We start from the raw sequence: 24,947 nt of genomic DNA, 5'->3' as shown, positions 1-24,947 counted from the left end.
AATAAGCACTGGAGATGAAAAGAAATGCGTAAAACATTTAAAATGTCAAAACAAGGCAGAGATCCTAAGGACACGGCTGCATCTTATGCCACCAGGAAACATAAAAAATAGGATTATGAGAGACAGAGGTATGTTACTTCTTTGCAATTCCAATCAAAGAAAAAGTAAGTAATTTAGGTAAAGTATAATCAGGATGCTCTATTATGAGTGATGTAGATGACTGCTGCGTTTTTGAAACCCTGAAACCATTGTATAATAAAATGCACTGAAACACTAGACCTTACCAGAAGTTAGGGATGGGACGGTATGAAAATTTCAAATCACGATAAAAGTGACAAATGTATTAATTGATTATCAATATACCCCAAAGATTGCTATGGTGGGGCAAACATCAATTCTAATTTTTAACAGTTTAGACATGGTTGTAAAATAACTGACCCAAATATTGGGTGAAAAACATGACTCAAATTGCACAAAGGTGCATGACATCTGTCTTCAACATTCACTCTACAGCAAAATTCTGTAAATGTTTTTGTTTTCTGAGTTAAGCCGTCTTTTCAATCTAAATTAGTCATGTGGTCCACTACACTGGACATGCTTTAAAATTAAAAATAAAAGTAAAATTTAAAAACTCTAAATTGTAAAAAATGAATAAAAACATAACCCAAATCAAACAAAAAAACAATTCATGACACTCTTTTTCCTTGAGTCTCAGGAGGATATGAAGAATGCTGAGGAGACACAAAAATGCTCCATTAGAGATCCACCGATTCCAAATTTCTAGGCCGATTCCAATTTCCGATTTTTCATTGAGTTTGACCTGCTGATACCGATTTTAGCCGATTCCGATTTAATTTTTTCTAACCACTTTACAGCACACACAAATATTTATTTTCTATCTTTTCTTTAATAGAACATTTTGCATAGAACAGATTTTCTTTTTTAACAGATAATGTTAATAACTAATATAGAACTATGTAAATTACTCCTGGTGTGGGAAATTCACAGTGCAGTGTTATGGAAGAACCATTTCCTTCTTTTCACATTCAATATCAATTTCTTCTCTCATCTGCCACATGTCCAGCCAGGCTAAATAAGCACTCATTGTCAACGCTTGTACATGGCGCAGAGAGGTAAGCTCGGGCAAGTGGAGCAAGTGCAGGGAAACGATTGGAAAACTGAATAATAAAAACAAGTTTAAATGGGTACATTTTCTATAAATATTTTTATATCTTTCTTTTCTTTTCTGACATAGCCTACTCCAGTTCTTGTTAAAACACACTAGACACAAATATGAAATCATATTTATTTTGTCCATCAAAAGTGTGCTTTCACTTTAATTGTGCGTGAGCAGCGCAGCAAAAATAGTCTCGGCGCCAAAACCCCCGCTCCTGCTTGACGTTCACGCGTTAAGCCTGTTTTATGCTTCTGCGTCGAACTGCCGCCGTAGCTACGTCGTAGGCTGTGTGTAGCGCGCGTACCCTACGGCGTACCCTGACGTGCACCTCTCCAAAAATGTAACAACGCGTCAATTCTACGCGGACACAAGCGCTGTGATTGGTCTGCCAGAACCCCTCCCTTGGGGTTTCACACGCTTCCTAGGTGCGCGTCAACGCGGACAACGACACAGAAGTATAAATTAAAACCAACACGTTGCCTACGGCGTATAGGCTCCGGCGTATGTCCGACGCAGAAGTATAATGAGGCCTTTACTCCTGCTCGGAGCCTGCAGCTACAGTCCCACACCCAGAGTCCCGCATTCTCAGACCCCTCGTTTTTCGAGACAGCGCTATCAAATTGGATCGGATAAACATGTGAAGAACTTAAGGTGAAACGTGAGTATTGTCAATTTTATTTAGCGAATCATACTCATTCGATTTCTCTTTTAATCAAACTACTTTATAGCTCATCGATACACCAACATGAATAGTCCATTTAATATTTGTAAAGATAGTTTGTAACAATATTTGAGCCGTTAATGTATGTTTTATCGCCTTTTTTCCCCGAAAATATTTTGATAGCTAACGTTAGCCTTTAACCATGGACTTTTTGTAGACAAGCCATTGTAAAAATTTGATTAAAATTAGTTGACATTAAAGTAGACCAATTAAATACATTAAGTGTGTTAATATCAAAGAATGTCATCATTAATTATTTAATCAGATTTAACGTTTGACCTTTTTTTTAATTACCGGACCTTTTCTCCTAAAACTATTTAACTGAATTAATTAATGCCGGAGTAATTATTTTACTTACTTTATATAATTTATGTAGGCTACTTAAATTAGTTCTTATAAAACGTAAGTATTAAAATGAATCAATATTAATTTAACTGTAATATGAAGTTGTTGCCAGCCATTTACAATTGCCTAATAATCAAATGTACTATGCCTTCACTATGTATTAACCAGTCTATGGTATTAACATGTGAGCTAGAATGTGTCATTTGGCCTTTTGTTTGGGTTCCTTGTTTTAATTTGTATAGACTGAAATTTGACTGTATGGGCTCTGTGGGGTTGTCTTAAAATCTGAATATGAGTTTGACTCTCTCTTTTTTTTAAAGATGGATAACAATTCAAAGGGGGAATTCACTTCCAGAAATCCAGAAATGTCATAAATGGGTCATTCTCTAATTTAGGGTACATTTCATGTCAGCAAAAAAGCACAAAAGCACTGTCCTTTCTCAGTGGAACATTAAGTGTCTCAATATAGTATATTAATTCAGTGTTACATATCTGTTATCTGCAGAGCTTAAATATTAACTGTTTTTACATTTTTTTTTATTAAAAACATGTTTTTACTTCAGAGTTTGTCAACTATGTTACGGACAAACAGGGTGTTATACAAACCATTCAATTCAGTCTTGCACTTGAAATTAAATGCAATTTAGAAGGCTCTTGAGTCTATTTCTGCCACACACACAATTGTTATTTAAAATGATTTTCATAATCAACCTTTTTTTAAAGATGAACATGCAATGCATTTATAACTGTCCTTATGGATAAGGATGTTTTTCATCATAAATCTCCATTAAAGTTATTTTTGATCATTAAAAAAGATGTTATAGTAAACTCCAACCTATGCAAATAAGTAGAATGCTTAAAAATGTCAGAAACATCAATATTGGCTATTTTAACTTTAAAAATCTAAGTGTAACCTAGGTGACAATGAAAATCACACGGTTGACACTATAACCTAGTTGACTGGACATATTGTTAACCATGGACAACATTTTATTCAGGTTGCTTTCGGTGAAAAGCTCTTTTATTTTAAATGTAGAATTATTAAACAGTACAGAAATGCACATAATTCCACATAGAATACATTGAAATGCACACTAACAAATATTTCAATTCACAAAGACCTGTGATGTAAAATCATCCTTTATGCATTCAAAAATCTGAAATGATCAAACACTACACACATAAATTCATGGGAAATTGAATATAGAGTGATCAGGAAATAGCTTTAAAATGTCCCCACAAAGCCTACAATCAATATTCAATCAATCAATAAAACAAGCTAATGCTTATGGAATGAACTTAGTGAACTGGACTCAATTATGCATTCAGAATGCAGTGACAAAAATACAAACAGCTACATATAATTTCATGGAGAACCTCCAAGTCAACACTAACTAGTCAATATCTGACAGAACAGGGATTGCTCATAGTAATAGTAATTATATAATCCCAAACAAATACTTTTGAAGTTTTTTTATGCATTCAGAATGCACTGATAAATGCAACACATACTCTTAGTAATTCATTTCTCAGCTCAATTCAAGTAATTTAACAATTCCAAAAAAACTCTAAAAACTCTTCAACAGAACTGATGCAACAGAGCCTTTAAAAACAATGCTATTCAAACTTATGCAAACTTAACTTTTTTTGCATTCAGTATGCAACGGTGAAACACTGCACACAAAACATATAATTTCAGAGAGAATGCCTCTAAATGAACACTAAGTTAGATCTTTGACAAATTTGACAAGATATCTTGATCAATTTCAACATGGCGGGAATTTACTGGCTTTGGAGGAGGAATAATTCGCAAAACATCTTCAAACAAGTACCAGAGCACATCATCTCTCAGGGACCAGAAAAAGCGGTTCTCTGCACGTCCAACTTTACTCATGCACTTCACCTGCACATGAGTCTCTGTGATTTCCTGAATGGTGCCAGGGTAAATTGTCTCCTCATAGGTCACAACACACCACTGTCCAATCAACTGAGGACTCCACAGAATTTCATTGTCCTTGTTTGAGTGTACTAGAGGCAGTGCAGGGGTTGATGGCTGAACCTCAAAGCTGAAGGCATGTGTGTCTTCACACTGGCACTCAAACATTTGCCTGGTGGTACAAGGGCAACTTACATCTCGATAGAGAAGCTTTCCCAAGGACCCTGTGACCACCTGATGTATTCTCATGGTTGAAGGCACTGCTGATAGAGAACTTGGCATCTTCTTGAGGAATTCATTCACAAGATTTTGAGAGATGTAGAACACTCGTACAGTACCACTATCAACCAAAGCACTGTATAAGTCCTCTGCTGATCCGATATCATGCCCCTGGCTTACAAGCCTGTCAGCCGTCCGTTTCAGGAGGCCTCCCACCCCATCGGGAGCACCTTTCCCGTGGCTTGCTTCAAAAAAATTCCATGTTCCCCTTTTGAAGCCACGGTTCACCAGCTCTGTGGTCAAGAGGTAGAAATTTCCCTTCTGCCTATATTGTGTTGTAGGGCCATCACTAAAGAAATGCACCACCTCAATAGAAGGATGTGAGGCCTTGACTTCATCGAGAATGGGGGACAGATGTGCCCATATGGCAGGAGGGCCCTTCTCTTTTGATGAAGAAATAGTGCCAAAGCACATGTGCTCTGCTGTCCCCCCAACATAAAGAACTCCTGTGTGGAGGGTAGCTTGTTTCTGGTTGAAGTGCATTGCTTGTATTTCAGATGAAAGCTTACATGAATAGTTTTCAGAAAAATCCACGTGAATTAAGCATTCGTTGTTGGACATATTTAGCCTCAATTCACGGTAATGTGAAAATTGACTTTTGATGTTAAATACATGCCGTTTCAAATGGGTCAATTGATCTTGAAACATCTCCAGCATGTCTCCTAACTCTATTTCCTTTTTCTTCTTTGCTGTTATTCTCATAGGGACCATTTCTTTGACACCATCATTGTTCTTCTTTTCTCTAATCACTGTTTCAGACAACCACTGAGTGATCTCGACACGTTTCTGCAGGTCACCTTCTGCTAGTATAGCAAACTCCTGCCCTTTGCAATCAGGACACACATTGTACATGCAGTCCTTTGATTTTGTATTGCAGCTTATGGATGTCATCATATCCTCCATGTCCACACCCTTAATTAATTTAAGCGTGTGAAGCTTTTCGTCAAGAAATGAAAAATTCTCATGGACCTTGCAAAGACAGGTTTCTCTGTCTGCGATTGTTGGATGAACTACCCAGAATGGACGCAGACGGCAAAACAAGGAGTAGGAAAGGCTGGAATGAGGATGGTCAATGAGAAATTTCCTGTGGAGATTTCTCAAGGTGTCATTTAAAAACCTCTTCTGTTTTTTCTTCTTCCCTCTCGTGATTGTTTGAGCTTTGCCTGCCGTCAAACGGCTGTTTTCATCCCTTGTCAAAAATTCGTGAACATTTTCTTGCAATCTATAGCACAGGCTTCTGTACTTAATTTTCCCTTCAGCATCAGCTAGTCTCTTCTTTTTTCTGGACAGGTGTAGTGTTTTAGTCATTTCATGCTGTAAGCCATACTTTTTCAGGATTCTTCCTGTTACAAGCCCTGACATTATTCGCCTATGTGCCCTTTTCTTTTGGGTGAAAAAGGCATCTTTCATGTTGGCCATGAGTGCATTGTGCACAAGCAGTGACCTGCGCACCTCAGAGGAAACAGAGGCATGTTGAAGTTGTCGCCTAGTCTTGGATCCTGGGGATTCTGACACATGCTCTTTTGAAGTGCTATTGTATCTTTTTAGTTTCTTGCGAAATTTATCTGATTTTCTTTTTTGCTTTTCAAGCAAGTCTCTCAGTTTCTGTATTTCTCTATGTAATTTTGAGTTTCCTCTTTTGGCCTTTATTCTTCCAGTCTTCTTCTGTCTGAAATGAACAACCAGTATATTGTATATTAATGTACAGACAAAACATGTGGGTAACTGGGAACATTAAATGCATAAACCTGTTTCTGTCTTGCCTCATGAACTCTACCTGCTGCTCTGAGGTGGATGGTTGTCTGGACTGTCCGGTGGTGTAACTACGTTCTCAAGCCTGCTCTTTCTCTCTCTGCTATTCTGTTTTGCTTTCTTCCAGTAGGCCCTCTTTCTTCTTTTCTCTCTCTCACTCATATCTGCTACTGTCTTCACCTTTCCTTGTGACCTGAGCCTGTGCCATGCCTCTCTCTGCTTCTCCATGCTGCCCTTCTCTCAGGATCTGCATCACGACGAGCCCTGTATCTCCGCTGTCTCTCAGCTGCGGAGACCTATTTAAATGTATCATTTTTAAAAGTAAAATAATATATCTATATAAAATGTATATATATTTATATATACACATGTTCAGTCCATATAAATAACATAGAAACAATTAATGATCATGATATGCCATAGAGCACTGATGTAACTTAGTTGAAAGATAGTTGACCGTAACTTAGTTGACCATAACTTAGTTGACAATTTCCATATTTCTTCCCCATAACAGAAATGGTGGACCTAGCCTAGCTAACCACATGTCATTTTTTTTGAGCAGGTTAATGTAAGAATTCAACACAAAATTTCATTATAATAAATAAAACTTTTTAGCCATGACGATGTACATAACATAGTTGATGGTTAATAATACGGCCGTTGACAATATGCTTTTCTACATCAAATATTTAAAAAACTGAGAGGAGACTCACCATGGTGTGTTTGAAATGGCCTCCACAGAGAAAAATGACATCACATGGTGCTGGTCACATGGTCTTGGGACAAACCATTTTTGAGTTGCTGGGGGAGGTTTTGTTTGTAACATAGTTGACCAACATTTTGTGGACACGAATAAATTAATATATTTTAAGTATTTAAATAAATAACTTAAATTTGAAACTATTATTTTCCTTTAATATTAAGACTTTTTTAAAAGATTGCAAAAATAATTGATTTATTTTAATGATTTTAATGGATGTTTTTGGACCCTCAACTTTCTCACATTGAAATCGGACATGGACAAAACTGTACATTTAGGGCCATAATGACACATTTTAAGCAAAATGAAGAATATATTGCATATATTGTCTGTGTGATGTTATTTCATGAAGCAAGTTTACACATAAAATGCAATTTGTTTGAAGAAATTTGATTGTATAAGTATATTTAACATCAGTGGACATGCAGTGTACCCTAAATTATAGAATCACCCAAATGCTGCAGTGATTTTCACTGCCCATTCTGTGCCCCAATATATTTCAAACCCACAAAGTTGTCCAAAGTTCAAAAACATCTTAAGGGACACTTCAACAGAGCAGTGCAACATGAGGGTAACATTTGCAAACATCTTTTTTTTTTTTTTGCTTTTTGAAAGATCATAAGACTGTGTGTGACAGTGCAATCGTATGCTGTTGTATTCCAGGGTACACCATACATCGATGCGGTCGTCCCTGCCGAACCCAGCAACATTATCATTGCTTGTACTGTCAGTCCACAATTTTAAGAAAGCCAGATTTCATCACACATTTAGGATCCTGCAAATGTAAGAGCGTTAAGAGAGCAAGTGCCAATTTTTTATTTTTTTTATTATTGTTTGCAAGCTATGGGAGCGGGTTTGCCTTCTGGACAGACGAGGCAAAATGCTTATTAGAGGCAAAAACACAACCTCTGTATAGGCTAAAAAGAAGCACCACACATGATGTCCCACAGCACGTCCAAGCAGTCCAAGATCGGACAAGAACCGAAGAAACACTGGTGGACTGCATTGTGACTTCAAAGGGAACAGAGCAGCATTTAGTGGTACTGAAATGGTTGATGAATGAGGAGGTGCAGCGTTACAGAGCAGTGCAGAGCCTCTCAGTGGAGTCAAATCCACTTGTGTGGTGGAAGGACAACCAGAACCAGTTCCCCCATTTAGCCAAGTTGGCTAAAAGTTACCTTGGAATCCCAGCCACATCTGTCCCCAGTGAGAGAGTGATTTCCACTGCAGGGGACATTGTCACAGCACAGAGAGCAAGCCTCACACCAGACAATGTGGACATGATGGTGTTTCTGAAGAAGAATTTTCAACTCACAACCAACTCCAAAATGAGTTTGGTTTTCTTAAGAGAAAGAAGTTGTTCATTTGTTTAATGTTTACTTGCTTGATTTGTGGTTTACAGCACAGACAGTAAGCCTCAGTTATCTCAGTGTGAAACGGTAGCCATTTCATTTAGTTTAGTTTTGTTTGTTTTTCAACAGTATTTTGTTACAAAGACAACAGAAGTGTTATAGCTTTGGCTATTTATTTATTTTACTTAGGTATATTGTTAATAATTTGCATAGTTATTATTGTTCTTTGGTGTTCAGTTTATACAGGCTTTTCAATATTATTTAATAAAAATATATATTTTCTCTCAAAATCTCGCTTTTTTAAAAAATGTCATGAGACATGAGACATTGAAATGTCTCCTTATACTGTTTAAATTACAAAAATAAAATATGTGATTTCATTAATCCTAGTAATATTTCTAAGATGATGGACTGCCGATTTTGCAACACAATCTGTTCTTGGGGTCTATATGAGGCCAATTGACTTTTCCTTAGTAAAAAAAAAAAATTGTTTTGGCTTTTTCTACATTATCTACCTATACACACACACAAAAAACTGGGCTTGATTCAGTTGTTTTTAAGTTATGTAAAAATTATTTTTTACACTTCTGGTCTTCGTGGGTCAATATTATGGGGTGAATATAGTATCAAAATGATTAACACGTGCAAGCTCTATAATCCATGAACTTGAACTTGATAAAGGTTGAGGATTTGTTTTACTATCTACAACCAAATGCCTTTCAACTTGTGTGTGCAAAATTCTAAATTGAATGAATGTGTAGCAATTTGTAAAAAAAGAGACATTTTTTGTGAATACAAATGTTTTCTTTTGTGTTAGTGTATCATAATTTGCACATGCAACAAAGAAGATGCGCATTTGTGGATCAGGTGACACGCGTGTATTCATTGACACGTTTCTGAGTCAATCCTATTTGATTCATTTGGATTTTGAGACTTTCATTTCGCCGGTTCAGCCGTGCACGATCCACACACAGCTGTCTGAGAAAACCTGCTACCACTAGATGGCAGTGTGTGCTAAAACAGACAACGGCACCGCAATCAAGCGTTCTTTTCTCATATAATACGCTTAATGTGGCTTAAGAAAGTGATATTGAAGCACCAAATTTAGTACACAATATAGGTCTTACTAATTAATAAAGCATACTTTGTAGAGGTAAACAGATTATGAACAACACCCATAATGTATGTGTGTATGTGTGCGTGCGCGTGTGGTTTAATGGCTGTCATTGGAGTGTACTTAAATTTGTCCACGAAAATGTCTTATGATTTCAGGATAATTTCTTAATATGTTGCAACAAATCAATCAGTCCAATGAAAACAATCCAGTGAATGAACGAAGTTTTAAAAAAGTGTAATTTACCATCACTGCTAGTGTCACGTTCATCTGTCTTCACCTGTGTGTGTGCACTACACTCCCCAGAATCCTCCGTGGCGCACACCTGCACTCACTCTCTCAATCATCAATTATCAGCATCACCTGCACTCCCTCATCAGCCTCACCCTTCATATCCAGCACTCTCCCTGCACTCCGTGTCTGGTCTCGTCGATATCAAGACTAACAGACTCCTCTCTCATCCTTCATCCACCCGTCTTCAGAGAGCTTCATCCGCTACCTGCAAGAGAGACTTCATTAATCTTCAGTTCAGCTGCTGTTATTCATCTCTGGTACCGATCCATTCTGCAAATAAACATTTAAACTCACCAACCCGTCTGCTTCCTGTGTCAAAGCCTGACAGCTAGACTGTCATGCGCATCATTCTAAAATTCAAACAGAAACAAATAACAAATACGTCTGCGGTCTGTTTTTTTACTAGGCAGCAGCTCAGTCGAGTTTCTCAAGTTCTCAGGTAGCTTTAACATGGCTTAAAACATGCCTTAATTTAGGTGTGATATTTTATAATTGTCGATGGTATTTCAATTTACAATTTGTTTTTTTTGTTTTTACTTGATTGTGTCTCACAGCAACCGTCGCTATGGGTAAACAACACGGTCCGTGTACTTTTTGGTCATTTCATTTCCTGTTTGGAATGGAATAACGAGAAATGAAAACCAGCTCGTTTATTCGTTTTTTAGTTTAGTTTAAAAAACGAAAAATTAGATTTTGGCTCGATTTTTCATTTGTGGTTTACAAATCGGTTTATGGGTTCGATATTTCATTTGCACACGTGGGCGGTGCTGAAACGCCCCTTTCATCTGATTGGTCAAACCGCTCCGCCCTCAGTACGAGCTTTTCTTTTTGTCAGGCAGAATAAGAGTCAGTACGAGTGCGGCACTGACAAACGCACTGTAATAAAATAATGTCTGAAACCACCACCCACTGTTACCTACACACAATATTTGAAGCAGAAATATGTCGCTGATCACACAGTTTGTAGCCTACAGTATAAAAATCATTAGGCCTATGTCTAAACTTCCATAAAACATGAATTCCCAACAACCCAATCCTTGTTGTGTAAAACATCTGTTCATAATCTGTGATTACACATACAATTCTAATACGAATAGCACTGGTAGGCGTCTGGAATAACTCTGAAATGATCAATCCGTATTTTTAAGACAGCTAATTTTACAGTAGGCTAATATTCAGAATGTCCTTCTCGTATAACGCCAACGACCGCACAAATGGCCGCTTCTTTTGTGAAATATAACAGACCACCTTTTTTAAAAACTGTTATTTAAGCTATATTTGTGCATAAATGTTTGCATTCAAGTTTTTCATTAAGAGATAGACAGTCAGTCAGTCAGATAGATAGATAGATAGATGTTTAAATGTGTCAGGCCTATATACATTTTGGTACATGCATTACAAACTACAATAGCCTAAACAGAACTGGAACCTTTAAGATATTCGCTCGTCTTCTCAAAAACTACAGAAAATATGGTTTATTCTGGGCAGTATGGCAAGGCAAGCCATGGCAAAAAGCAGGCTAACTTCTAAGCTATAGCCAACTTGAAAGGAAAACAAATTTTACGGTGACGCATTGCTGCCATATAGGCAACATATTATTTTTTCCCCTCAATTATGTCATAATAACGAGATCTTATGTCGTTTTAACGACATCTTTTCTCGTAATAACGAGATCTTATGTCATGAACAAAATATGCCTTTATCCACATAAAATTGATAGCCAATGTCTTTATCATACATCTACATTCAAAAAACTGAAGCAAATAGTAGCAGCCCCCAATCAGGCAAAATTAATCAATGAGGCCCTTTTTTAAAAATATATTTTATATATAGGCCTATAAGTTTTTTTTATTTTTTATTAATAGGCCTATTATATAGCTATAAGATTTATTTGTATACCTATTATTTGTTAATAGGCTATGTTCTGTTAGATGTGTTTTGACTACTTTTTGTTTAATTATATCTCTAGGCAATGAAGATATAGCCTAAGTTGTTTATTTTTTACAACATTGTGTTCTTATTTTGTTTAATTAACGAAATGTCAATCTTCGTCTTTATAACAGAAGATAAAATACAATACAAAAATCTTAAAGATACTGCCTACAATCTTCACATGTATAACGGATTGTCACCTTATAAACAGTCCTTTGTGTGGTGGAATAAGCAATGCTATAGAAATATATGGTTAGTATCTTAATTTAAACTTTATTTTATTAGTTCATTAACTATATGATAACTCAACTAATTTAATGTGAAGAGCTGGATACTAATTACTAATGAAATAATGTCAAATATTAAATGTAGGCTATTGATTAGAGTTGCCATAGACTAAAGATTTTTCTAGACTAGTAGGCTAGTTATTTATTTAAGCAATTACTAATCGCACATTTATATTCAATCCTGGGTGCATGTAGTCTATAGCCTATATTCCACGCTCAAGCGCAAGCATAATAGGCTACTTGCCGCAAAGCACCGGCAAAAGTAGGCTAATGATAATAAATGTGTCTGAAAAAAATAACAAAGCATTTTAATTGTTTATTAATGAACTAGTCTTTTTCTAAATCAGTGTAGGCTGCCTGCAAACATATCTCCATACATCTCCGCTGTAATGAAGCCTAGATGCGCCTTTCATACGGACAGGATTAGCCTACATAATCAGATGGTAGCCTACCGTACGTATTTGCTTTCGATTGGATTTTATTCGTTGGTGGACATTTTTTATAAGCTTTAGGCCTATAAAGATAGTTATATTTCTCATGTCTGTGAGGCTTAATTGTCTATACACTGTTTTTCAGTTCTTTTAAAACGCGCTCCAATTCACAGAGATCATGAGCGCGCCATATTCGTTTTCTTTTATTTTACGAAAGCACAACGTTTTCTTGTTGTTGTGAGTTTACACAAATAAAAGTAGTTGCGACTGATGTATTATTCTTTTCTGTATGAGCAGAAATGATGGAGTATTTTAAGTTGTTTCCACTGTTGATAGGAAAATGCGAGTGATGGCACCGGCGCCTCCATGTCATGCAGTGCGCGCTCCACACTCCGCACAAACACTCGGATATGCACTTAATAATAGCGAACATTTATCCAGGTTAACGTTAGAGCGAGCGGCCATTCCAGACTGATAAGTCCTCTTCATGTTTAACAAATCAAATTCTGTTGCATTTTATTGCGTCAGTTTGAAAAGGACGACTGAAACACTTAGGCTACAGATAAACGCCCAACGCTGGTGTTTTTCTTTACATAAATTCGTTTAGGCTTTAAAATAAATATTGTTTGTGGACTAATTAATGGCACAATAATTTATTTAATTTATTGGCTACTTATATTTTTCATTTTTGTTTTGCATTGAATAGGCTACCATTTAAAGGATTTGCTGTGCACCGCAATGCCATCCTCCCATAAAAAGACACGTTAAGAGCCACCTTTATTTTCTTTATAATAAAGATTTTCTATGGGAGGAAAACGCTTAACGTGTAATTAAATGCATTGCGTTCATATTATGGGCTCATCTGCTTTTCTGTAGGATAGTAGCCGTTTATTATTGAGGTGTGTAGGCTACAGCATTTGATCTTTATCACTGAAGTAGCCTATTAAGCCACATTAAGCTTTTTCTTTATTATAAGGGTTTTCTGAGGGAGGAAAACGCTTAGCCTAATGTGCAATTAAACGTATTCGTATTCTGGGCTTATCTGCTATTAATAAGGTGTGTACAGAATTTGATATTTTAACAATGTCTATTGGGGGCTGCTATTTCTTCAGCTTTTTGAACGTAGATGTATGATAAAGACATGATTGGCTATCAATTTTATGTGGATAAAGGCATATTTTGTACATGACTACACATATAAGGCCAAGAGAATATGTCGTTGTAACGTAATAGCATCTCGTTATTACGAGAAAAAGATGTCGTTTTAACGACATAAGATCTCGTTATTACGAAAAATATATGTCGTTTTAACGACATAAGATCTCGTTATTACGACATAATTGAGTGGAAAAAATAATACGACTCCTAGCGCAATTTTTGCCGTTGTCGGGGGGAGGCGCACTACGTACACGCACCGTGCACTTGGAAAAAGCTCCTTATACTGTCTATGGGAAAAAGCAGCAAATCAGTTAGGCCTACATCAAATCAATCTTCTCTCAAGCCTGTCTGTATGGAGTCTACATTATTTCCCTATAAAAAAACGATAGAAAGCATGATAATAAGTGGGTGCTCGGATGAGTACATATCAAATTTTTTAAAATGTGAATGTGGATTGTCAAAGGGTGCCTCAAAGGAGAGCATACGTCGATTTTGTGCTGAACATGGCATACGGAGAGAGCGTCTGCAAGATTCCCAGCTCGAGGTGGAAGTTCCAAAAGCAGTTACCGAGGTAGGTCAGTTTACATTTACATATAATTAAATGTAAAGGTGTATGTGTATTTGACGTGCTGTCCGGGAGGAGGGCTCCGAGCTCGGAATTTGGCCCTAAACAAAACTCCCCCCGGGTTGTGATAGGAATAGTTACTGGAACTGGAAGTGTTGTATGTATGTTTTTCCCCTCAACAGACTGGGCCAACATATGGCAGAAAAATGATGAAGGGATACCTGGCTTCAAAAGGTATCAAAGCATCCGAAGGCCGCGTGGGATGAATGCTGCGAACAATCAATCCTCCCTATCACATGGCTCGATATCAGGTATTGGTAAATAAATTATGGATTATGTTGTTACATTTTTGGAAGTGTTTGTCTTTAATTAAACCATGTTAGTGTTATAAAGGTTAAAAAGTTGTTCACTTCAATACTATATTACTGCATTACCAGGCTGCAGTTTCAGGTGCACATTTCTAGGACCCTAGTTTTGTGACCACGCCACTAGCCAATTCAGAAGAGACCTGATTCAAACTTGATGCAAAGATGAGACCCATGGAAATTATTCACTTTTTATTATCTTTCACTGGAGTCAGCAGTCTCCAGTTATTATTTAGCTGCAAAAACAGTTAATTGTGCTTCTGGCTGTTGTAAACGGGCATTTGTTTGATTTATTGACATTCTGAAACACACTAGTTTTACAGTTTACTGCACTTTAAGTGTATCACACATCAGTGTACGCATGTTGCATTTCGGCTAATGAATTTAAGTCTCGCACAGATACAGAAAATAGTCTCTTTTCAAGGAAATTTAATTTAAAACCAGAATATAGTTGCTCATATACTGAAACAAATTAGGTTAAATATTTCAAGAGGATTACCAACAGATATGTTTAGAATTAGGGTTTGATTAGGACAATCATTTAATTAATACAATTAAAAACATTCCTGAAATATTGGCATAAGTGCCATAAAATGGTAGAAACTGCATTCAAAAATGGCTTGGTTGTTGTGGTCAGCTAAGTTGAGTAAAATCAGGCTTTGTGAGATGGGTATAAACCTGGAAAGCACCGTTAGCCAACTATGGTGTCAAGTTTCATCTTTATCAGCAAAGTTTAAAGAGGCTGTGTTTGCCGAAACCAACGGACATTCGCAAACAGCATTACAAAGTTTTGTGGTTGGAACGACGGCTCCCAACCTGTGGCTAGAAGCAGAGTTTCTTGTTTGCATGACATGGACTCAAATCCTTATCTGGAGCCAAATAAGTAAGCTGACATTCAGTACAATCTATATCTTTTATTTTATCAAAAATATACAAATGCTATTTCTTTTAAGGACTGGATTCACAGACATGGCTTCGTTTAAGCCAGGATTAGGCCGTAGTTCAATTAGGACATTTAAGTAGCTTTTATAAACCTGCCCCAAAAAAACATTACTGGTGTGCCTCTTGAGACAAAAATGGCACTGACATATTTGAAGATATATCAATGCAATTTCAGCTCAAACATGCATTTTAGTCTTGGACTAGCTTAAGCCTTGCTTGTCTGTGAAACCGGGGGTTAGTTTGTCAAAAAAATTTGAAGCACGTGTTCTAGTACGTAAGAACAAATGAATCAAAATAACTGAGAAAATGAGAATTATTGCTATAAATTACAAACATGGCATCTGGGGACTAATTTGATCTCAAACAAATTTGCGACAATACGATTTCGGGAAATAATCTTGACTATCTAGTAGTTGATTTCTTCAATGATGAATTGTACGGTAGTTAAGAAGCGAGTTGCATCATTGTATGGGAAGCGCTCCCCTGGCCGAGCCAGCTAGTTATAGAGGGTCAGCTTTAAATGTGTGGGACTACTGCTCCTTAAATAGAAAGTACATTCCTAACCCCACTAACTTGAAAGTCTCCACCCACTGGAGTTATAAACTCTGCACACTTGGAGGTCTCCAGGCTACAGCAACGATGCGATTTCATGTAGATTTCTGTAATAGAAATGAATTAATAATTAGTAAAAAATCTATTTAGTAGGTAGTGTTGTTTTTCCCAGTGTTTTGCTATTAGGTTAAAAAAATCAAAATAATCTAAACATTTACTACTCCCCTTTTTTTTATACAGGGATCTCGGAACTTTAATCCGATACCATACACTGCAGAATACATGGGTCACAAATTACATATCGACCAAAATGAGAAGATGGTAATGTTTGGAGTGACCCACGTAGCAGCTGTGGATGGATACTCCAGAAAAATTGTCGCACATTCCACTATGCCAGTGAAAAACAACCTGACAATATATCAAAATGTTTACAGGTAACTTCAAATTTTTACTTTAGTTGTGTAGTTCCAAATTAATTCCATACATTTATGAGAAATGTGTGAATAATCCTAATCATAACACTAACCGCCAAGAGTATTAACAATTAGGCTACATGTTTTTGGGTGCAAGAGTGAACTTGGCTTGAATTTGAGGAGAAATAGTCCAAAAATGAATTGGTTGTTTCAACAAGCATTACCTATTCACCATGTGTGTGTTTTCTCAGAGGAGGCAAAGAAAAAAAAATGTATAAGAAAATAATCCATTCGATAAATTCCACCTTTAATTTTCGAGCATCAATTCACAAATAAAATAGGACTATACATGAAATCTGAATTTTGTTACTGCATCTTTGGAATAAATGAAAAGCTTTGAGATTTATACATGGTTTTGATTAATATAACAATAATTGCATACATTTTAATGTAAAAATAAAATTGTATTGGTGGTGTTCTTAATAGTTTATGTAATGTTTATGTAACCTGGAAAATGTCAACATTGCGTGTAACTGGAACATGAATTTACCTTTTTCTTAAATACTGAGGACTTTGCCTCATTTCAGAACACTGCTATTAATACATTTGTGTTAAGCAAGACATTATACTGTAGAGCTAAGAGACAATAACTTGACTGGCTAAACAGCATTTTTTACCTTCAGTGCTTTTAGCTATAAGCTGTACTTCTTGTTTGATCAGTGCAGTGATCGAATATGGAATGTGGGACCAGATCAGGGTGGATCATGGGAAGGAGTTTTATTTAACACTTTTTATTCAAGAGAAACTTGCACACCTTAGACACAACAGAGAGAAGCAGCCATATTGCCAAACACCGTCAACAAATGTGAGTCGTAATATATTCATAAACATTGTAGGGCAAGAGAAACTATAGTGTCCTTTTAACATGATCTATTAAGATGTTTTGTTTTGTTAACTGCACTTAGTATTGTTGTGTCCAATACAGGGGCCTATACCATGAAGCCGGTTCAGGTGGCTAGCCAGATATGTTTCACTTTAGTTTGTGCCAACCCTGGGTTTTAGGCATCATGAAAGTGGTTTGGCTTTTAGCAGTGTTCATCGCCATAGTAACTTGCGCTGATGTCACTCCTAAACTCAGGATCAAAGCCTGTGTTGACAGAGAAAGTTGATGAACAGCGTAATGGCACCAACAAAGGTTGGATTGTTTGGTTTTGTCAACTCGAAACTAATCCCGTAACCCTTTGTTTAACTACCATCATGGTACCATCAAATATAGTGATACTTCAGAATCACTGGAAGCTGATAGGAAGATTAGAGTACTTTACTGACCCTGTAGGTTAAGCAAAATTAACTAAACTTTATTCAAGTTATTTATATAGAATGCTATATGGTCAGTGGCTAAGTTCTCTTAACACGCATACATTTTTACAATTTGAAATCAGGAAATCATTATAATGCATAAATTATGAGAAACATGAATAATTGGTTCTCCTTCACAAATATAAGTTTCCAGGGAGGTTTGTTAGAGGGTGAGTGGGACATTAAGAGGGAAGCGACCTGCCAGGAACAGTATTGGACTCCCCAAGAGGTGTATGAATATTTTTATTTTTATCTTTTAAGTCTTTGAAACTATAAAATTCTGCAAACGTATGCACTAACTAACCAGCTTACATCTCCGTAGAAACTGACTCGCCATGCTCCATACCATACTGAACCCCCTAGAAACTTTTGATGTCTGTCTCTCTTAATGACTGTCTGTCTTTGCTATAAAACTTTCATAGTTTGTATCAACAAATTTAGCTGTCTTGTTTTTCTTTTCATTTATAAAACAGAATCACATTATTGAAAGAATATGGCCAGAAGTCAACAACAGAGTAAACTATCCGCTGAAAGGAGCTCTCATCCAGTTAGTGGACCAGGAGGAGATTGATATGCAGGATAACCTCACACAATACTGTGTGTCTTCTCTGACGTGTCAAGTGGCTCAAATTGGACTTGAACGAGTTGTGTAGGTAATACACACAGTATTCCAGGTAAATCTGAAGCAGGTGGTTTTTCGTTAAACCAAGCCTCTTGACCTTGATTAGTTGTTGACAGGATTTTTGTCTGCTGTGCTACTTCATAACAGGAAATGTAGGCTCCACCTGAAGCCCTAAAATCTCAATTTCCTTGTAGGGAATGGAGTTCCTGATCATCTGGCCCATGGTGGATGCCCGAAGAAAGTCTCTCCTGATGTTTTGCCTGATGCAGTGGATGCAGCAAACTGTTATGACCAAGAAGTTGGTTCTTCATTGACACGGGAGTCATCCTTTGGAAGGAATCCTTTTTTACATCTCGAAGACCAGGAAGCAGCTCAGAGGGAATTTTCCCTGCACTATCCAAACATTTGTTTGTTATTTGAAAGTGCTGTTAATTTCCAGCCTGACCATTTCAAACATGCCATTAGAAAGCTAATTGACATTGTAAGAAGTCTAAGTTCCTAATTGTAACTATTACCTATTTGGCCCATCTGCTTAAGTGCATTGTTGCACCTCCAGTGATTAATTCGATATGTTAAGCATTTTGTTGACTTCTTAAATTACCTTTTTTTTTTGGAAATTGCCTTTTTTGGGGGACCTAAAAAGTGTGAAGATGGTTTATACATTCACATTTTATATATAGAGAGTGATATTCCTTTTGGGTAGACAATGTATATTCGGAACAGAGGGACATTTGAAACAGTAACATGCTCTTCGATTGTAGACATTTTAAAGGACGTGGTTCTCTAATCTGAAGATATCAAATAAAGATTTTTTTTTTTTGAGGTAATAATTTCATTTCACCACCTCCATTCATTATTGAATTGCTTGCGACCTTTTATCAGAGGGACAGTTGAAACGCATCGACTGAACCCACAGTAGATTAATGTATCAGACTCTGTCAAATTACACACGTCAATGCACTGATGGAGGTTATAACTGCAAATGACACCACAATTAATAACTGAAGAAGAGTAAATGTGTATGTTGCACACTTACTAAGTGAATGTTATTATTATTATTATTATTTACAGCTGTACAGGTGAACTGGTTTTAATTGTTCAATATTTTGGCAAAAAGTGTTAACATTTAACAATTTACCCCTATTAGTTGCAACTGATACGAGGGAGTCATGTTCCTTTAAAGAACCCATCCCCCACCCACCCCCAATTTCGACTGGTGGCCAGTGTTTCACTTATCGTCGACAGCAACATTAATAACATCTTCTAAGTGTAAACTCTTTTTCTAACACTAAAATCTGTGACAATGGCATACGTTTTGTTTAAAGACAACAAAAGAGTTTCTTTGAGGCTGGAAGATATGCGCGCCGAACGGATTGGAAGGATTTTCCAGGTGTGTCTAATTAGATAATTAAGTTAGTTTAATTGAAGTGGCATTAAGTCGTCAATGCTGTCAACAGTTAACCCTTTTGCATCGATTAAAAAAAGTTACACATAGGTCCATAGTTGTCAAAAATGTCAATGTCAAAAAACTCATAAAAATTTGAAGCTTGGGAGCACAAACTTAAGTTTGGTCTCATTTTAAAGAAGACCATTGGAAGATTGTTGCTGAAGTAAAAAAATTAAAATAAAATAAAAAAGTAAAACCCCCCAAAAAGTTATATAGGCCTAGGTTTAAGTTTATTAAATTGATTTATGAACATTATTTTATATAAAATATATTTTATGAAACATGTCGAACTCTAAAACGGCTAGAAAATCAAACCCATACATCTAAACAAGTTGTGTTCCAAATTAGAGGTTGATATCTCAAAAAATTAGCTTTCCGTAAGATTTTGTTTGGGCGCAGTAGGCCTAACACATTTCCCCCATTATGCTAGCAAAACTCCACTGGTTATTAGCAGTTGAGTTTTTCTCTCTCAAGTATTACAAGCACACACACATTTTTAACAACCACACTTCGACATCCATACCAACACAAACCAACACAATTATTGTTGCATAATTTATCCAATTGGCTCTGTACGGAAGCCCTGAACCGCAACGTAAAAAAAAGAAAAATCCGTAAAAAATAAATAAAATAAATTCTAAAATTACGAGAATAAAGTCGAAATATTTCGAGATTAAAGTCGAAATGTTTCGACTTTATTCTCATAATTTTTTTTTACGTTGCGAAAAGCTAGAGTTTAAAGTCGAAACATTTCGAGACTACGGTGAAGAGAGAGACAGTAGCCTACGGTTACTGTTAAGTGTTCTTGGACCAGATGGCTTTGCCTATAGACGAGCACGAAAACACGTAGCCCCTAGACTTTGAGTCAACGTGCCACATAGAGTTTGGACCAGGATTGTGGTAGGCTACCTACTCCGGCGTAGTCTGTGTGCCGTCTATAGGCAACACCATAATGCATGTTGGTAGATTAGCACCTGTAGAATTTCCTTTTGTTGAAAGCCCAGATAAAAGTAAAAAGCTACTATTAAAGGAAATAGGGGTGAAATAGTAAGACACACGGGGCAAAACCAACATGGGGCAAAAGACACACAGTATTGACACAAATACTTCAGCTAGAATAATGTTTTTAATAATGTCTAAGTTACTACTTGATCAAAACAATCACTTCAGCAAAGTTTGTACTATTTTCGGTTTAGTTTGATAAATAAAATAATTCATTTTTGTTCAAAAAAAAAAAAAACTGTCATTAAAATATGATTATTTTAAAAGTAAAGATTCTGAAAGCATTGAAGAAGATCCCATAATAATTTAATAGGCTATAGATTCACAGTAGTAACAAATAAATATATTTTATTATATATGATTAATATCCTATTTTTAAATATGATGGTTTCATTATAAATATGGTGAATTCAAAATTAAAAAAACAAATTCCAAATCGATGTATTTTAATCTAACCATGTCATGTCAACAAATGGAAAAGACGGATGGCTGTTTATTATCATGTTCATTATTGTGCCTTTCGCCCTGATAGCAGGGGTGCCTTTTACCCCAAATACCATATTTTTAGATATTCTTCCTTTATCAAAAAAATGTTGCTTTATTACCTTGAACAAAAGTGAAAATCATTAAAGACCATGAATCATGAAGAAAAATTTAAAAACATTAAATATTAACTCAAAGGCCAAATTCCCATGTGCATCATCAAAAGTGGTTGTTAAGAAAAGTGCTGAGCTACTTTTTTTGTGCATGACGTGTGGGGCTCTGTATTTATTTTTGTTATTTTATTTGATTAAAGATAGTTTTATAGATCATTGTCTGTACTTCAGTGGGCATTTTTGCATATTATTGAAAATCAAAAGTTAATTAGAATTGTAGTTATTCAACATAAATAATTTAGAAAAACAGTCTAGGAAAGAATCACTAGACGTAAAAGGTGTATTTCAGTTATCACTTTTTTGGTGTGTTTCAGGTTGGTACAGACAGTCTGTATTTAACAGACTCTTCAAATGTCGCTTTTTTTCCTATGGAAAATGGAGATTTTTGCAGCTTGGACCTAACTGAGAGAGGGCATTATGAGGTTCATGGCGGTGAACTTCAAGGGCAAGTAACAGCTTTGAGTCAGCGTAGTTTCCCATTTTCTCAAAGGCCTTCAAGTTCACCAGTGGCAAACTTCACACAGCCACCTAGAGCTAGTACTCCAAGATCATTTCAAAGGTAACCCCTTAAAATCCTACTCCTTTATAATGTCAATATGTGAAGTCATAAAAATATATACATTTTAAGCTTATTATTCCATATTCCTACTCAAACCATTAATTCTTCTGGATTTAAGTTGCACTTTTTGTACAATACAGAAATGTGTTTCTTTTATAGATCCATACACATCTCTGAAATACAAGATGGACGCTTGGTCTCTAGTCGAGTAGTGGTGGTGCGTTTTACAGAATCTGAGGCAAATGTGCCCAGCTTTCTGGAGAAAGTGAAGTTGGCTCTGGGCAATGATGAATCTTAAGTCCTTACCAACACCCAAGGAAATTAAATTTTGCACTCAGAGGGCACAACTGGTAAATAAAATCCTACAGTATGTTTGTTAATATGGAGTTTTGCACAAAGAATATTTTTCCTTATTTTCAAAAAACAAATAAATGAATTGAAGATAAAATCTGAAACTTGAAGAAATAATAAAGGGACAATATTTACACTTATGTGTCTCAAAATGTACTAGTCGATGAGAACCCATCTTTGTTATCCTTTCTATCATGAGACAAAAACACTGAGGGAAAAAGGAAAAAGTCAAGTCAAGTCAAGTATATTTGTATAGCGCTTTTCACAATACAGATTGTATCAAAGCAGCTTCACAGTATTAAATTGTGAAAAAGCATGATTTAAAACTTTAGCAGCTCATTTGAGAAACAAATGCAGACAGATATTTTCAGTAGCGAATGCCATGTTTATAAAGATCAAGTTTTTAGCCTTGGATTTTTGTTCTTTTCTTTTTTTTTCAGACATTTTTATTTTATTTTATTTTTCTGTCTGGAAAGGCCACAATAGGTATTATTGGCAAAAACTTGTTGCTGTACTGTTTACTGGGTATCTGCCTGTGTTGTTGTTTTAGGATCATCTTATTGGAGGCCAAACTCCAGAAAAGTCCATGCGGTGGAAAGGGCTGCGTTTAGACAGTGGCAGCACAGTAGGAGTCTGAGGTATTGCAGTGTAATATAATACATTTCTTGCAAATTACAAATTACCCTTTTTTCTAAAAAAAAAACCCTATTTATAAGTAAAGAGGGATAAGTGAAAATTATTTATGTGTTAACCTTTTTTTAATAGTCGCAGAGATGCTGAAAAATCTGTCCTTGAGAACCTTAAATCGCAAATCGAGGAGCTGTTGGAGGCCTCTCATGGTTTGGAACATGTATCCAGACAGATTCAGGAGATTGTTTCCATTACACAGGGAGCAGCACAAAGGGCAAACCTAGCAACAATTTTAAAGGAGACATTCATGTGTTTAATCTGCAGAGGTACACACACACACACACAAAACTGCATCTTGAAATGTCCTTACCAAAACACAGTAAACTAGAAGGAACAAATATGGTGCTAAAACAGTAGCATGGATATCGCTCGGCTGAAATCATGTTCAGTCTATTCACTGATATCAGTTGCAAGTGTGTGGCCCCTATAGGCTGGGTTTTTGCAGTAACTGCCAAAGGTCGTATCATTTTTAGCCATGATATCAACTATAATTGAAGTGATTTGACTTACTGTTTTCCAAAACATAATCATGTTTATTTGGCACCAGCTGCAGTTAATGTTGACTTTTTATATTTTCTTTATCAAGCTATCATTGAAGAACCTGTGTTCACCTCGTGCTGCAGAAGTGTGGTGGGGTGCAAGGTCTGCATTGACCAGTGGATGGAGAACTCAAGGCAGTGTCCTAAATGCAGATCTGAGGATGTTGTCATCACAGAAGTTGCAGGCCTATCCAATGTGCTTGAAGTCACTAAGAGTTTTGTGTAAAACAGTATTCATTTTTTTTCTCCATGCACTTCCTGCATGAATATTTGTTCAGTTAGTAAGGTTCAAGCAGGGTATGTGACATCTTCAAAAGTTTAAAAACATTGCAGTTTTGTTTGCATGTGTTGTGAGAACAGAATAAAGTTTTTGCAGATTCCATTTTCCATTGTATTGACTGACAAATCTGCATGCAGACACCCAACTTTGCACATTAATTTATAGATTTAACACCCAGTCCTGACCCTGGAGCATCATGTTCTGCAGAGTTCAGCTCCAACCAGTTCCAACACACTTTCCTGAACATTTCTAGATATTCTGAAGACCTTGCTTAGCTGGTTCAGGTGTGTTTAACTAGCCTAGCAAAACTTTGCAGGACATTTGCCCTGACATTAGCTCGTTACATTAATTGAATGTGATTTATCAACAGCTAGTACATCTTAAAATATAGAGCTTATGACAAATAATAGTTCCAGATGGACAAACAATAAATGCAAAAACCAGTGTGAATAACAATATCTTAAAAGAAACTAGAGAGTGGCAAATTTTGAAGTAGGGTTCAAGTTTTAATTAGTTGTAGCCTACAGCTTTAAGTATAAACCTTATTCTCATACACAGATATGGCCTGTTTATGAGTGAAATGTATGCTTTTATTTGTCATTTAAACTGATGCAAACAGTGAAAGAGTAGAAAAGACTTACTATCCTGTCGCCCCCTCTAGTGGACAACTAAGTATTACGGCCTTCTTTGCTCAGATAACGCAAGTCAATGGGATTTATTATTTTTTTTTTTTTTTGGAAGGAAAGTCTGACCAGTCCGAAAAGATATAAGCAAGTCAGACCAGTCTGAAGGTCTGAGCTGAGTTTGGTGGCGGCGTCAATTTCTAATAACAATAATAATGTTTAAATATGGCTTTCTCAAGCCAACATAATACAGAAAACTCAGAGAAACATCGACCAATTCAGAATGTAATAAAATTGTATTTGTTTTATAATAAAACTAATAACATTTTATAGGTATGCCGTCTTCAACCGACATGGTTTTAATTAATCCCAAACCTGGTCATTTTGTCAGTAGCCTATTACGTTCACTGATTCTTGCTTCTTGCTTCTCTCTTTTCTGTCTCT

The 24,947-nt window shown here is 36.2% G+C and overlaps 1 pseudogene across 1 annotated transcript; it reads left to right on the top strand.

Moving 5' to 3' along the window:
• The first annotated feature begins 13,890 nt into the window (after nt 1-13,890).
• On the top strand, nt 13,891-22,318 carry LOC311289061 (annotated as a pseudogene). The gene is made up of 8 exons: nt 13,891-14,109; nt 14,286-14,414; nt 16,203-16,396; nt 17,096-17,240; nt 18,208-18,408; nt 18,551-18,837; nt 21,776-21,906; nt 22,180-22,318. The product of its transcript is annotated as an uncharacterized misc_RNA (transcript).
• Nucleotides 22,319-24,947: the final 2,629 nt, after the last annotated feature.

The sequence above is a fragment of the Rutilus rutilus genome (assembly GCF_951802725.1).
Source record: "Rutilus rutilus genome assembly, chromosome: 4".
Lineage (NCBI taxonomy): Eukaryota > Metazoa > Chordata > Actinopteri > Cypriniformes > Leuciscidae > Rutilus > Rutilus rutilus.
Note: the sequence above shows the minus strand (reverse complement) of the source record. Positions and strands in the feature narration are given on the sequence as shown.